Genomic DNA, 15120 nt, shown 5'->3' with positions numbered 1-15120 from the left:
AATAAATCATGTAAAACATAATAAAGCAAATAAATACATAAATCACATATAGCACATAAGCATGATATCTAGATGCAAGACCCTAAAAAAGCGAGTAACACGTAAACACACAAACATGCAAAACACACAAAACAAATAAAGCAGATAAAGCCCTAACTATTACATTTGGGGCCCTAACTACAATCTAAATGAGAAAGAATTAAATAAAATGAAATAATAACCTAACTATTACAATTTTGGCATTTAATGCCTCTTAATAACCGAAATTAAATAAAAATGAATATCCAAGATTAAAACCAATAAAGTGAATAAATAAATAAAATAAAATAAAGAAAACATTCAAAAGCATGCAATTACACACATAAAATCACATAAGAACACATAGGGTCAAATAAAATCAAAATAAAGGAGTAGAGTGTACTTCTCTTGAATTGGTTGTTTAATGAAATGCAATTTTCTTATTTATTCTCCAAAATAATAAAATGGTCAAGACATCACTTTAATTAACAAATAATCACAAAAAATAGAAATAAACATGAAATTGAAAGTAAACAACCCATATTCAACATATTAAAACAAATAAGGATCCAATTGAAAGAATTAAAGAAGTTTGAGGGGTCAAATTATTATTATTACAAATATTAGGGGGTCTAAAATGAAATAAATTAAAATTAAAGGCTTAAGATGAAACCTACCAAAACCAAATGATAAAATTCACAAAAATATAAATGAAAACCCATTTACTATAATTAAACAACAAAATTGCCCAAAATTTCACTAAAAATCCAAATCAAAACTATAAATCTATCAAAAATTATTAAACCTCCAAATTTCATCCTAAAAAATCACCAATAATCTGTCCAAAAAAACACATTAAGACATATCAAAGAAAAATAACATTTTAAAGGGACGAAATCAATTAAATTTTCCAATTTTCTGAGCCATAGTAGAATAAGAGGAAACTCGAGGGGTTAAAATGTAATTTTCGGAAGTTTTCATGCAAAGCATCGAATGAGCTTTCTTCTTCTGAAGCTCTCTTGCATCTTCCTGAGTTCATCAAATGCGATCTTCTTTTATTCAAGCACAACTAACATTCTGACCAAACAAAACTGGAATCAAAGCATCGGAATCACAAAGCTTTCTTTTCATTTTTCGACACAAAGCTTTAATAAACAAAGATTCAAGAAGATCATGCAAATCTGGAAACAGAAACTTTTCTACAACTTTTCTTCTTTCTTCTTTTGCTTGCCACTGATTCAACACAATCAAACATAACTTCCGACTAGTGCATCAAGGTAAAACCTTAGAATCTTTTACATGCGAAAGAAACAAAACTGAGGCAAAACATGTTACAATGCTCTTAATCATTCAAATACAGAAAAGATTTCCATGCATCAGATTCGAATGATTGCTGCATTTTCTTAACTCAGTTCGTGGGTCTACTATATACAGCTCTGTCGAGATTCAAGTCCAAACACATACAAAATCTAAACAGTCAAGCACATGAAATCAATATCCACTGATGCAGACGGGATTTTTTAACTAATGTCTTGTGGGGGCCTGGGGAAGAAGGAAAGAAGACTGCAGAAAGCGAACAAACCAGAAAACAAAACAAAATAAAAAAAATACAGCAGCAAAAATCTCAACGCTCATGTCTTACGAACTTGGATTCTCATGAAAACCAGTGTTAAAACAATAAAAGAGAAGCTGTGGTTACCTCAGAGAGGAGTAAAATGAACGTGCAACACTCCCAAGAAGTAGCGCTGATTCCAGAAATGAAATCGCGAACTTCGTCGCTGACGTTCCAGGGTTGATGATCCCGTGAGTTTGAGCTCAAATTCGAAGGGGTTAACGGTGTTTTTGGGGAAATATTTAGAGCAAATTGCTACCCTACAACTGTATATAATGTAGAAACAAGGAACTAGCTTAAAGGGTTAAAATCAAAGCAGGGATATGGATCCAAAGAGAGCTACTGCATCAACCCGATACCAAAATTTTCCAGAAATTTTTGTGCTCCCGTTTCTCTCTTTTTCTCTCAGATTTCTCTCCATTTTTGCTGTTTTTTCCTCTGATTCCCCCCAGATTCTTCCCAAGTTCCCCCCTTTTCTGGTTTCTTCCTTTTTCTCTTTCTTTTTCCCTCTCTTTTCCTTTTTCCTGTTTTCCCGAAGCTCCCCTCTCCTCCTTTCTTCCTTGTTTTTTTTTCTTTTCTGATCTCTCTTGTTTCTCTCTACCTCCACGCCATCTCCCTTCCTTACTCTGTCAGACCCTCTCCTCCTCTACTCTTGTTTCTAGCTCGCAACCCTCTCTCGGTTGCTTTTTTTCCTCCCTTTTCCCTCGAAGCTCTCTTCCTTCCCTATTCCCGGAAAACCCTCCTTTCTCCTTCTTTTACTTAGCCTTTCTTTTGTTTCTTTCTCTGGTTTCCTACCCCCACTCAGCCCCTCTCGAAGCTCTCTCCTTTCCTCTCTTCTATTCTTTCTCGCAACCTTCAGCCGCCAGTCCCTCTCCAATCTACTCTCCTCCCTCGCGGTTTTTCTTTTCTTGTTTCTTTTCTTTCTGTTCAGCCCGTACCTCCTTGTTCTTCCCCCGTAGACTTTTCTTCCTCCCTTCGTTTTCTTTTCCAGGCTTTCTTTCTCTCCTTTCTCCCACTCACGAAGCTCTCTCCTTTCAACCCTAGCCACCAAGCTTCTTGTTTTTTTCTCAGTTTTTCCTTTTCTCTCCCCAGAAACCCCCCTTGTTCAGCTGTTCCCCCCTCTATCTCTCGCTCTCCTTCTTCTCTGCTTTTTTTTTTGTTTCTCTCCCAGCCCCTACCAGAATCTTCCCCGTAGCTAGCTTTCTTTTCCCTTCTTTTTTTTTTTTTGTGTTTTCCCCCAAAAATCTCTAAATCAACAAGTGTCATCCTACTAATCAAACAATAGGGACATTTGTCTAAAACCTATCCATCACACCTAGCCCTCTTGCATGGCCTCCATTTGGCTACTATCCCCCTAATACACTTGTTTAATAATCCCCTATTACACTTGTCTAATGATCCCCTATTACCCTTGTCTTCTTATTTCATTTATTTATTATATATTTTCCAAAAACAATTTAGGTAAACAAAAAAAAAATGTTAATTCCTCATTGCACAATTTTCATTTATCTTTAAAAAAATTGAATCTAAAAGGATTAGAGACAAATTTTGACTTTTTGTGAGAATTTTTCCTAGTTTAGAAATTTAATGCAAAAATACCTTAAAAATGAAAATGATATACCTAATTTATAAAAATAAACAAAATGAACATTATGTGAGGACCAGAATTTTTCTCATTTTATTTTATTTTACTGGATTAATTAATTATTTACTCACCCGTTTTCTCCGAATAATTTATTTCAATCATTTTAAACTTATTTACATGGAATAATGTCTTAATTATATTTTAAAACGTCTCGTTAGTAAAATTAATTTTTCTAGGGCTCGTTTAGCAAGAAATAAGGGGTACACGTTTTTTGAGACTATGGTCGATCCCAGAGTACATTAGTCTTAGAGAACTAAGAATGATTAATAGTAGATTAAGAAGAATTAATTGAGAGATTGGATGTGATTAAGTTAAATGAAGCTTTTATTGCTCGCGCGTCGATTGTTTCTCGAAAGTCGTACCGCTCGACAAATTGGAGACTTGAGAAATTAATATTTGTGAAGACTCATGTTTTATTTCTAAAATGGTTATTTTATAATTAATTACATTGGTAGTAGTTAATTATATAATCGTTATATGAATTTCTCGTAAATTTCACCTTATCGCGCGCGAATCGAAAGTTCGCGTATATCAAGTCGGAGCGGCTAAGTGGAGATTTAAGAAACTTATTCTAGACTACTAAGAGTGAATAATTATAATGTTTAACGAAGTGCATTAGAGGTTTAGTGCACAAGTGAAAAAATCCTGAGAGAAACGGACACGAAACAAGCGCCCGCGATTACTATTGATAATTGACTTTCATCAAACTTTGGCTCCAAGTTTTATCGAGCTTGTCGCGCCCCACTTTTTGATAGTTGGTGTGTGAGTAGTGTGTGAAAGTGTATGTGAAAGTGAAAATAAAGGCCGTGGGATTGTGCAATGCGACGGTTTGGCCAAATAAAGTTCAAAAAGGGTTTTTGTATGAAAAATGGAGTCGCCACTTGGTATAGAGTTAGGGTGTACCAAGTCACCAAAAAATGATTTTTGTTTTTGAACGAAAAAGTAAATAAACCCTTTTAAAGAACTTTTAGGTCTATGCAACCAAAGAAAGGGATCGAGAGTCACATTTGATAAGGGAGAAGGCAAAGGTGGAACCTAAGGCACTCCCCTACCCTAGCAAGAGCTAGTTGCGTGACTTAGCCTCACGATTCCTAATTTTTCTACCCAAGGTATGTATTGCGTGTTGGATATGACTATATGAATGCAAAAACCTAGACCTAGGGGGACATGGGGGAAATTTCTCTTCAAAGGTTGAGTGGTGCCAATCACATTAATTGTGAAGCCCAATAATGATCCTTTGGAGAGGTCACACATAATTCTAAATGACGTAAAAATGAGTGGAATGCATGCCATGTGAAAATGTGAGTTTGTGTGAAGTGAGAAAAGTAATAAAAAATAATAGGATGTAAGTGGAGGTGTGCAAATGTATTTACAAGGTAAGGTGAGTAAAGAATGATGATGTGAAAATAACATAAAGTGCATGTGTGCGAGTGACATGGTATAAAGTGTGAGTAGTTAAGTGAAAACGTCCAAAAGTAGTGTGAAGTGAGAATGTGGAAAACGGGATAGAATATAAAGTAGAAGTGTATGTGATAGCGAATGAGTAAAATGTATGAATCCTATAGGAATGCATCAAGACGGGAACGGGGACTCCTAACTTTGTGACTTTAATTTTCCTTTGGATTAGAAGGAAGAACTAGCGTGCTAAGGCTATTTTGTAGCCAAACTCGCTCGTTTCCCTTATCGAAAGGGGACTCTCAAGCAAATGTATCCTATAACTAGCATGAGGTGCAAAAATCCTAAAAATGAGGGGAAAAGGGGTTCGAGGAGCATGCAAATGATAAAAACTAAGAAAAATGCATGAAATGAAGTGAAACATGCAAGCATGGACTCACGATAGGAGATGGCCTATTGGGTCTAGCATTGGACTAGCCCATTCTATGAATTCCTACTAGCGTTGGACTAGTGGAAACGTACATTCATCCATCACATTCATTCATGGCTATGGAAAGCGAGTAGACATGCCAAACACTCATAAACACGTAGCACATAACACTTAGCATGCTCGACTAGATGCAAGAACCTAATAAAGCAAATTAACACATAGCAACAAAAGCAAGCAATCAAGCTAATGGACCTATTACATTTGCTAGCTAGGCACACGTCTTCAATAGGTCTTCATCAAGTGCTCTCCAAGCCCTATCTATTACAAGCCAAGAGGTGTACACATACCCCATAAAAAATAACTTAAATAAAAAGCAAAAGTAAAATGAAATAAATGAAAGGAATTAAAGAAAAATAAGGGAAGCAAGTAGACATGCAATTTTCACGTAGCACGTTGGATCACATAGGAGAGACAAAAAAGATAAAAGAAGTTATACCTCCCTTGAGTTGGAGCTCTAATGGGGTGAAGTCACTTATTTATCCTCCAAAATAAAAGAAATGGTCAAGGTACCAATTTATTTGGGAAAATTAAAGAAAATGTGCAAAACAAAGCTCATTTGATCGTAAAACCTCTAAAGTCATGGCTTAAGTGCAATTGACAAAACATGGTAGTTAATTGAAGCAAAACAAACAATGAAATTGCAAAAACTAAAGCTGCCAAGGACCAAATTGAGGACATTATTCAATTGGTTGGGTCATATTGGCATAAGGGAAAACTTGAGGGGTTAAAGGGCAATTTTTCATCTTTTGTTTACATGCAAACTTACGTAGTAGAACAATTTCTGCAGCTGAAGCTTTCTACAACGAAATGAATGGATGCTGCATTTTCATCTTTGACTATAGATTTCAGAAACTAACACAAACTTTGATCAAACTCTCTTAAACCAATGTCCAAACTTTGAACACAACACACAACTTTGACATTCAAATCAATAAAACACAGAACGAAATGATGCAAAATCAAGAAAACTTTCATGCAAAAACCATCATGCATTCTAGTTTCTGCAACTTTCGTTGCTTTGAGCATTCGGCAATCCTTTGGCGGCCAGATTTTTATATTAATCCTCAAACCAAAACAACAAGCTCATCAATTAAGATCCATTAATAACCAACTCATCAACAAGCAAGGAAGATCCGAACGTGAAGCAGCCATTGAGAACCCAAGCAACAGGAACAAAACATGAAAGACACGGAAAAATGCAGCTAGTTTCTGCAACATTGAAATGAATTACGTTGCCTTTTGTTTCCCCAACTTTTACTCATTCGACTGAGACAAACATCCATGCCTAAAGACTCATGATTATCTTCACTCATTCAAACACTAAGCGCAGAGATTTACAACAAAACTAGAGAAACAATCAAACAGGCTTCAGGACACAAAAAGCGACAAGATGAGCTAGAAAACATGCTAGCATTTGAAGAACAAAAACTGCTGCAACTTTGTCGGTCTCTTATCAGCACTATCCATTTTTCATGAGCAAGTAATTTACACACAACATTAAATCACCCTGATGAGATTGATAAAAGAGTCAAGATCGCAGACCAAAAACATGCCACTTCAACTTGGATAAAAAATGAACTCCTAACAATGCTAGTTTGGTCAGACCTGACACACAACATGAAATAAGCTTTGCCGGAACTTCATATTATTTTATGCAATTTTCATCATTCCAGTGCTGGCCAAAGATTGAAATAACAACCCATGATACAATCCCTTAACATTCAAACACGGTCATCAAAACTCATCGAAGCAATTGAACATAAAAATATAACTAATCTAGACCATGGAAGACCAACGGCGCACAAGAACAGGAATTTATGATTTCAAATGTCTGTTCTAAGAATAAGACAACACATCTCATTCGAAAACAAGCTATACTTCCTAATTAACATCAGACTTTGTTTTCAAGGACAAACCTCAGACACACATCATGCAACAAAATCCAACCGATAGGCTGTTTGTTTTCGGGAAGAAAAGAGAAAAAAATAACGATGAAGAAAACGCAGCAACACTTTTTTACATGCTTGAAACAAATCTGGATTTGTTTGAAAGATATAAGGCAAAAAGGGATTACCTTTAACCCTGGTCACTTACAAGGTTGAACAACCACCAGAGATCGGAGGATAGATGTCCAACTCGAAGCTGATATGACGGAATGTCCAGCTCCTTTCTCTACCACTGCCCGAAGTTCGCTGCTCCACTTCCTTCAGCCGCCAGTCTTCTGATTTTCCAGCCGTCCCAAGCCTCTCTCTTGATCGCTCTCTTTTGCCGTTGTTACAAAAACCGCTTCCCTCTAAGATCCTAGCCCAGCCGCTATGCAACCTCCCAGCTCTCAGCCCTCAAGTTCTCGTTTTTTCTCTCAAGACTCCAGCCGTCATAAAACTCTTTGGTTTTTCAGCCGTCCTTCTCTCCCAAAAATCTCTACGCAGTCGCTGTTTTCTCTTTTCCTCTCTTCCAGATTGGCGGCTATCACTTTCAATCCTTCTTCCCTCCGCTGTTGTTTCTTTTTCTCTCAACCCGTATGCTCTCCCCCAGAAAACTCAGCCCTGTTTTTTTCCTACGATGTTTTCTATCTCCCAATCCTCTCTCTCGGTTGTCTCTCCAATCTCCTCCGAAACTCAGCTCTCTCTCTGATTTCTTTCTACCCTCAAAACCCAACCGCCACCTTTCTCTTGCTGTTTCAAAAACTCCTCCCATATAGCCGCCAACCTTCACTCTATTTCTGTCCAGCCCTCGGTTTTCCTTTGCTCAACCTTCCCAGCCGTCAACTCCTCAGATGAAGCCCCTCTCCTGTTCAGCCCGTAGGTTTCTTTCCCTCAAAACCCCAGCCGCCACCTTTCTCTTCTGGTTTCTCCCCTTTTTTTTTCAGGCCTTAAAACCCTCAGCTCTCCCTTTTGTTTCTTGTTCTAACCCAGCCTTCATCCAACCTCCTCCCTTTTCAGATTTTCAGCCGTCAATCTTTTATCCCTCTCCCTTGCGGCTGCCTTTTCTTTTCTATTTATATGGGGCATCATAACCCTAAACCCTTCAGTCCTTTCTCCTATATTTGCAGCCAAGGGCTGCCTTGAGCCCTTCCTTGCAAGCTGCGAAAAAACGCAGCTTGCATGCCGCAAACACTTTTTTTTTTTTTTTGAGATTAATTAAAACAAAATTGATAATAAAAAGAAATAACAAAAACAATTTTAATTAACATTGGATAAAGAATAAATAAACTAGAAACAACAAAGTGCAAATTCCATTTTCCCCTTTTTTTATTTTCCATTTTCATCCATTTTTCCTTTTTTTTCTTTTTTTTTTCAAGAAATTCTATGCTAAAAACTTAAAAATAAAAATAAAACTAAAAACTAAAAATCGAATAAAACTAACACGACAAATAAAAACTAAAAATAAACAGTAAATGAAATTACACCAAAATTTGGTGTCTTCAGAGCTTCCAAGGGAAGCTTCAACAATCAGCCATTACACACTCTCTCTTTCCTCCCAAGCTGGCCGAAACTGTGAGAACCCGTAAATTCCTCCTGTAGACACCAAATTTTGATTATTTTTAATCATTTATTATTTATTTTTTTAATTGGGTTAGATTCATCATTTTTAGTTTGTAAGATGTTAAAAGTGGCTTTAATTCTCTTAAATTTGGTTTGAAAATTGTTAATTTATTTTTAATTGATTTTTGAAGAAAAATGGAAAATGAAAAAAAGGGAAAATTGGATTTGCATTTTGTTGTTTCTAATGTTAATTAAATTGTTTTTGTTTTTAATTTTTATTATTTTTAATTTTGTTATTTAAGTTAAAAAAAAAAGGAATGATACGCGACTTGCAAGCTGCGTTTTTCGCAGCTTACAAGGAAGGGCTTCGGGCAGCCCTTAGCTGCAAATATAGGAGAGATGGCTGGGGTTTTAGGGTTGGAGATTCTGGTATAAAAAGGAAAGAAAAGGCAGCCACAAGGCGGGGGGGAGTTTTGACGACTGGAAAATAGAGAGGGCTTGACGGCTGGTTTGAGGAGAGAAAACCGAGAGGGTTGAAGAAAGAAACCAGAAGAGGGAGAGGCTTTTGACGGCTAGAAAAGGAAAAGAAAACAAAAAGAGGGGATAGAGAGTGACAGCCGAGTGAGACCGAGAGAGAGGTTTTGGATGACGGCTGAGCGAGAGTAAGAAACAAGGGGGGAGCGACTGGGTTTTAGGTAAAGAAGGCAGCTTTGAGGAGGATTAAAAACAGAAGAGAAGAGAAGGACGGGGAGGCGGATGAAAGAATCTGAGGGGAGCTTCATCTGAAAAAGAAAAGAAAAAACAGTAAGAAACTAAGAGCAATGGGGGCTGAGGGCAACAACGGAGAGGACATGAGGAGACAACAGAGAAGAAAAGCCTAGGCAAGGGACGGCGGAGAAGAAAGAAAGCAGTGAGGAAACCAAAGGAAGACAAGACCAGGAACCAGAACAAAAGGAAGGAAGGAACTTCAAGCTGAGGGTCAAAGATTTTCTTACCATCTTCACGATTCTCCTAGGGTTGTTGTACGTCCAAAACGTCTGCTGGGATAGAAGGTAATCATCTTTGTCTTTGGTTCTCGGTGAAATGTTCATGTTAGCTTTCAGATCTGAAAAGTTTGTGTGGGGATTCATGGTTTTGTTCGGTTTGTGTATTCATGATTGTGAATTGATGTTTTGATTTTTGATGAGCGCGACATTATGCCTCTGTTCCTGGATCCTGGTCGAGTTCACTAGGTCTCCTAGAAAGAGGCCTGGGCACAAAAATTTTACTGCAATAAGCGCCAACATCTCGGCTTATTGCAGCAATGGACAGATCCATTTCTGATCGTTTGGGGTCCTTCATTTGCAGCTTGTTGTTGGGAACTTTTGGACAAGGGTCATCAGATCTTTTTATCCGTTAGATTGCAGGGATATGAACCACGGGTTGTGTGTTTCATTGTCTTGTTATGATTTGGGTCTGTTTTTTTTCTCATTGAGGATATGGGGTTTGAGTTTCCATCAGCTGTTCATAGCACTTTGCTGTATTTTATGTCCAGTTTCCTGCTAGAATTTCTGGGGTAGATAATTGTATTATGGGCAGTGTTAACAATATGAGTTAGAAGTCATGGCATTGGAGAAGTTTCGCAGGGACAGATTACTAGGCTTTCATTCCCATCGCTTCGCATGGATCTGTTTTGGTTGAATGTGAAGCCGCAGAAATTTTCCAACTTTGCTGTTTTATTTTTCCGTGACCATTCACTAGACTTCATCCTCTTCTAAGTTGATTAGTTATGTCTTGTGTGGAAAGTGGGCAATGAAAGATGGGTTTGAGTTTGCATGATTGAGTCATTAAAACACTTGAGCTATGATCAAACACCTTGCTGGAAAAATGAACAAATCTGGTTGCCGAATGCTTGCTGGAATTTTCTCCAGCATTTTGTGTGATTTTCCTTCCATGCTTTGGTTTGTTGGGATATTGAATTTGTGTGTCACGATGCTTATATCACGAAGCTGCGTTTTCTCCTTTCTCATTATCCCAAATCCTCCCAGTTTTGAGTTGAGTTGCTAATCTCATAATTCCTTCTCCATCGCATGATAGCGTCTAAGCTGTCTGAAAATGCAGCAAGTTGTTGCAGCAGTTTCATCCATAGGCCTGCATAAAATTTTAAGAGTTTGCATGGTTTCTTTTTATGCTTGTTGTTTGATTGAGTTATGGTAATGTTGTAGCTTTATCTTAATCCAAAGTTTTGATGTTTGGTTGATAAATACCTGATTCATTCTCGGTTGCCGAAAGCTTCATAGCTTGCTGAAACTTTGCTGCAGCATGCTTCTCACGTTCTTGCATGAAACTTGCATGAAATAACTTTCTAAAATTGCACTTTGGCCCCCAAGTCTCCCCTTGTTCCATTATGACCCAACCAATTGAATAATCTCCTCAATTTGGTGCTTGGTAGTTTTAATTTTACAACTTCATTGCTTGTTTGCTTCAATTAACTACTATGCTTTGTTTTAATTGCATTTAAGTCATGACTTTAGGGGCTTCATGATCAAGTGAGTTTTGTTTTGCACATTTTCTTTAATTTTCCCAAATAAATTGGTACCTTGACCATTTCTTTTATTTTGGAGGATAAATAAGTGACTTCACCCCATTAGAACTCCATTTCAAGGGAGATATAATTTCTTTTATCTTTTTTTGTCTCTCCTATGTGATCCAACGTGCTACGTGAGAATTGCATGTCTACTTGCTTCCTTTGTTTTTCTTTAATTCCTTTCATTTACTTCATTTACTTTTGGAGAACATTCGATGAAGACCTATTGAAGACGTGTGCCTAGCTAGCAAATGTAATAGGTTCATTAGATTGATTGTTTGCTTTTGTTGCTACGTGTTAACTTGCTTTATTAGGTTCTTGCATCTAGTCGAGCATGCTAAGTGTTATGTGCTATGTGTTTATGAGTGTTTGGCATGCCTACTTGCTTTCTATAGTCGTAGATGAATGGGATGGATGAATGTACGTCACCACACTAGTCCAATGCTAGTTGTGGCTCATTATTCCGTTAGGAATTCATAGAAAGGGCTAGTCCAACGCTAGACCCAATAGGCCGTCCCCCTTTCGTTAGTGCATACTTGCATGTTCACTACATTTCATGCATTTTTCTTAGTTTTTATCATTTGGCATGCTCCTCCAATCCTTCTCCCCTCATTTTAGGCTTTTTGCATCCTCATGCTAGTTATAGGGTACATTTGCTTGAAGAGTCCCCTTTCGATAAGGGAAACGAGCGAGTTTGGCTACAAAATAGCCTTAGCACGCTAGTTCTTCCTTCTAATCCAAGGGAAAATCAAAGTCGTAAAGTTAGGAGTCCTTCCCGTGCCCGACCTGATGCATTCCCTTAGGGTCATACACTTGCATTCTTTTTATATCACATCCACACTCTTTTAGCCACATTTTCTCACTATTTAGACTTTTTCTCAATCTACACTTTCTCACCACTTTTTTCCTATCACTCATTTATTTTTCTATCTCACAAATGGCACTCAAATTGCACTTATACGTATCTAATATCCTATTTTCATTCATTTGCACACACAAACACCTTTATTTTCTCACACTTGCACACTTGCACTTGAGTCCTCACTTGCATTAATCACGACTTCCATGAGAGCTTTCCTTATTGGCCACCACAATTCATGTGGTCGGGACCCTAAAAGCCTCATGAGAAACATTTTAGGTTTATGATTGCATTTTTCTTTCCTTTTCGCATCCATTAGTCATATCCAACATGGGATACATACCTTGGGTGGAATAATTAGGAAAAGTGGGGCTAAGTCACGCAACTAGCTTTGGCTAGGGTAAGGAAGTGCCTTAGGCTTTGCCTTTGCCTTCTCCCTTATCAAATGTGACCCTCGATCCCTTTTTCTGGTTACGTAGACCTAAGAGTTCTTAAAAAGGGGTTTGTTTACTTTGCTTTTTCAAAAACAAAATTATTTTTTGGGTGATTTGGTACACCCTAACTCTATACCAAGTGGCGACTCCATTTTTCATACAAAAAACCCTTTTTGAACTTTATTTGGCCAAACCGTCGCATTTCACAATCCCACGGCCTTTATTTTCACTTTCACACATGTTCACATACATATCTCACACACCACACACACCATACTCTCACACCATCAAAAAGTGGGGCGCGACACCTCCTAATGTTTTCCTAGGGTTTTCCCCTTTAATGGCATGTTTTCTGCATTTTCTGGCTTAGGGAAAGTTTCTTGGTGAATTTTATGACTAAATATAGTTTTTAGATGATTTTTCTAGTATTGGATAGTTTTTGAAAAAATTAAGGATATATATCGGACGTGGGACCCGCTAGTGCGAAAAGTTCGGAAAAATTCGGCCAATTAGGTTAAGTTTTGCATACTGGAATTAAGTTACCGGGTGTTAAGAGATAAGTAGAGGGTGCTAAGTGGATTGATATAAGAGAGACAAGGTTGGTGAGCATTTAATAAAAAGTGACAAGTGTCACCATTTGATTGGGCTTACCTTAAGACTTTTCTTACCATTGACTTAAATAACCAAAAATGATCCAAAAATCCTCAAAAAAATCCTCCTTGAAGCCGGCCCTCTCTTGCTCTCTTTCTCTCTCTCTTACTCCAAGAACAAGGAAGAAAACACTTCAATCTTGTTCCAAATCATCAAAACTAACCATCCAACCTTGAAATTACTCCATAAAACCTCTTCAATTAGAGTTAGTGAGTGGATTTGTGGAGTTGTTTGGAAAGTTAAGGTGGTCAATAGCTCTCTCTCTCTTGTTCTTAAGGTAAGTTGTGAAGAACCACCCTCCTCCTTTAATTGATGCTTAAATCATGCTTAGTGGTAGTATAAGATGCAAGTTTATGGATTAATTCTTGATTTGTGGTTGAAATGATGAAGTTTTATTATTTTTGGGGATTTTTCTGTTTTAATATAAGCATGATTGTGTGGCTATCTATGATGATTGGAAATGGTCTATAATGACTTAAGGAGGTGGGAAAAGTGATTTATTGCAATCAATTTCTGGTTTGGTAGAAATTTCAGAAAACTAGGGTTCTTGAGGAAGCATTCTGTCCGAAATTTTAGGTCCTAGATAGAGGTCGAATTGGCCTTAGCTTAAAACATGAAAGTTGTAGGGAATGACATTTTAGAGGTGCCTACAAAATTTCAGGTCAATCGGAGTAGTGTAGAATGAGATAAGTCGAAATTACTCTTGCTGTTCTGGTTTTACCCGAAATTGAGAAGTGCGTCTGTAATGGGTTGTTTTGGCTGGAATTGCTTCCGAATTGGTTGTTGAGGCCTTCTGATAAACTTTAGCCCTATTTCTTAGCTTTCAGTTGGTTTTGAAATTTCTGGATTTGGACTTGTAGAGCCTGAGTTATGATGTTTCCGCTAGAATGCGTTTTGGTGAATCTGTTTTACGTTTTTGATGTAGTATCTTGCATTTTTGACCTGTTTGCACTCAAAACTGGGTTGAGTGACCTTCTGTGATGTTGTATCCCTGTCTTTTAGCTTCGAGATGGTGGGTCTTGTACCCTCATCCGATAATCGTAGTGAAATTGGTACCATTACCGCAAAATGAGGACAAAAACTATTTTTTCAGGGCCAAAGCTAGTTACATTTCCGAAATTTCTGGTTTCCTTTAATGTTTGTATATGCTTATGGAACCCTATTGGGGTCATGTTTGGCCTTGGTTTATGACTCGTTATCGAGTCTCATTGTATTTGTTTGCATGTTTTAGGGCGTGACGATGGTGCACAACGTTCTTTTGACGGAAGTGCATGAAACCACATTTGTTAGCTTGGTGAGTGTACTACTCACTTGTGTGCTGTTATATGGCTTTGATATTTGAACTTGAGATGTTGAATGTTAATTGATTGAAGTGAGAGTGTACTTTATCATTCTCACTTATTATTTTGCATGTTATTGAAAAGCTATTGGAATGTTATATGAAATGTTATATGAAATGAAATGCATGACCTAGTGTTGTTTGGACGAGTCTCCAACGACTACAAATGTTATCAACGAGGTCAACCCCATTGGTAATTGATTGAATCGAGCCGGCGAGGGCTTGGTCGTGCCAATTAATGTGCCTTGGGGCAATGTTATATGGAATCTTGTAGTATGAGAGACTCTCGATTCCGGTTTACTCGAGTAATACCACAATGCAAGTGTTTGGATTTCGGGCCCGGTTGGGGAATGTTAGGTGGAAGGAATGGAAGTAAAGTGGAGTCTACGGTTGGTTATTGTTGAACATTGACGGAGAGTCAATGACGTTCGATCAAGAAATGTAAACAAGGAAAAGGGCTCTTGAGAGCCATCTGTATCCTTTTATCACCATATTTGACGTGTGCCTTTGCTTATTTTTATTATATTGATTGAAAGCTTGATGCTTATATGCACTTGGTTGCGTAAGTGATAGTATCTCACTGGGCAATTAGCTCACACCGTTTCTTTTGTTTTCCTTATAGGAAT

The sequence above is a fragment of the Coffea arabica genome, chromosome 4c (genome assembly GCF_036785885.1).
Source record: "Coffea arabica cultivar ET-39 chromosome 4c, Coffea Arabica ET-39 HiFi, whole genome shotgun sequence".
In the NCBI taxonomy this organism is placed as follows: Eukaryota; Viridiplantae; Streptophyta; class Magnoliopsida; order Gentianales; family Rubiaceae; genus Coffea; species Coffea arabica.
This window is presented reverse-complemented; position numbering follows the sequence as displayed.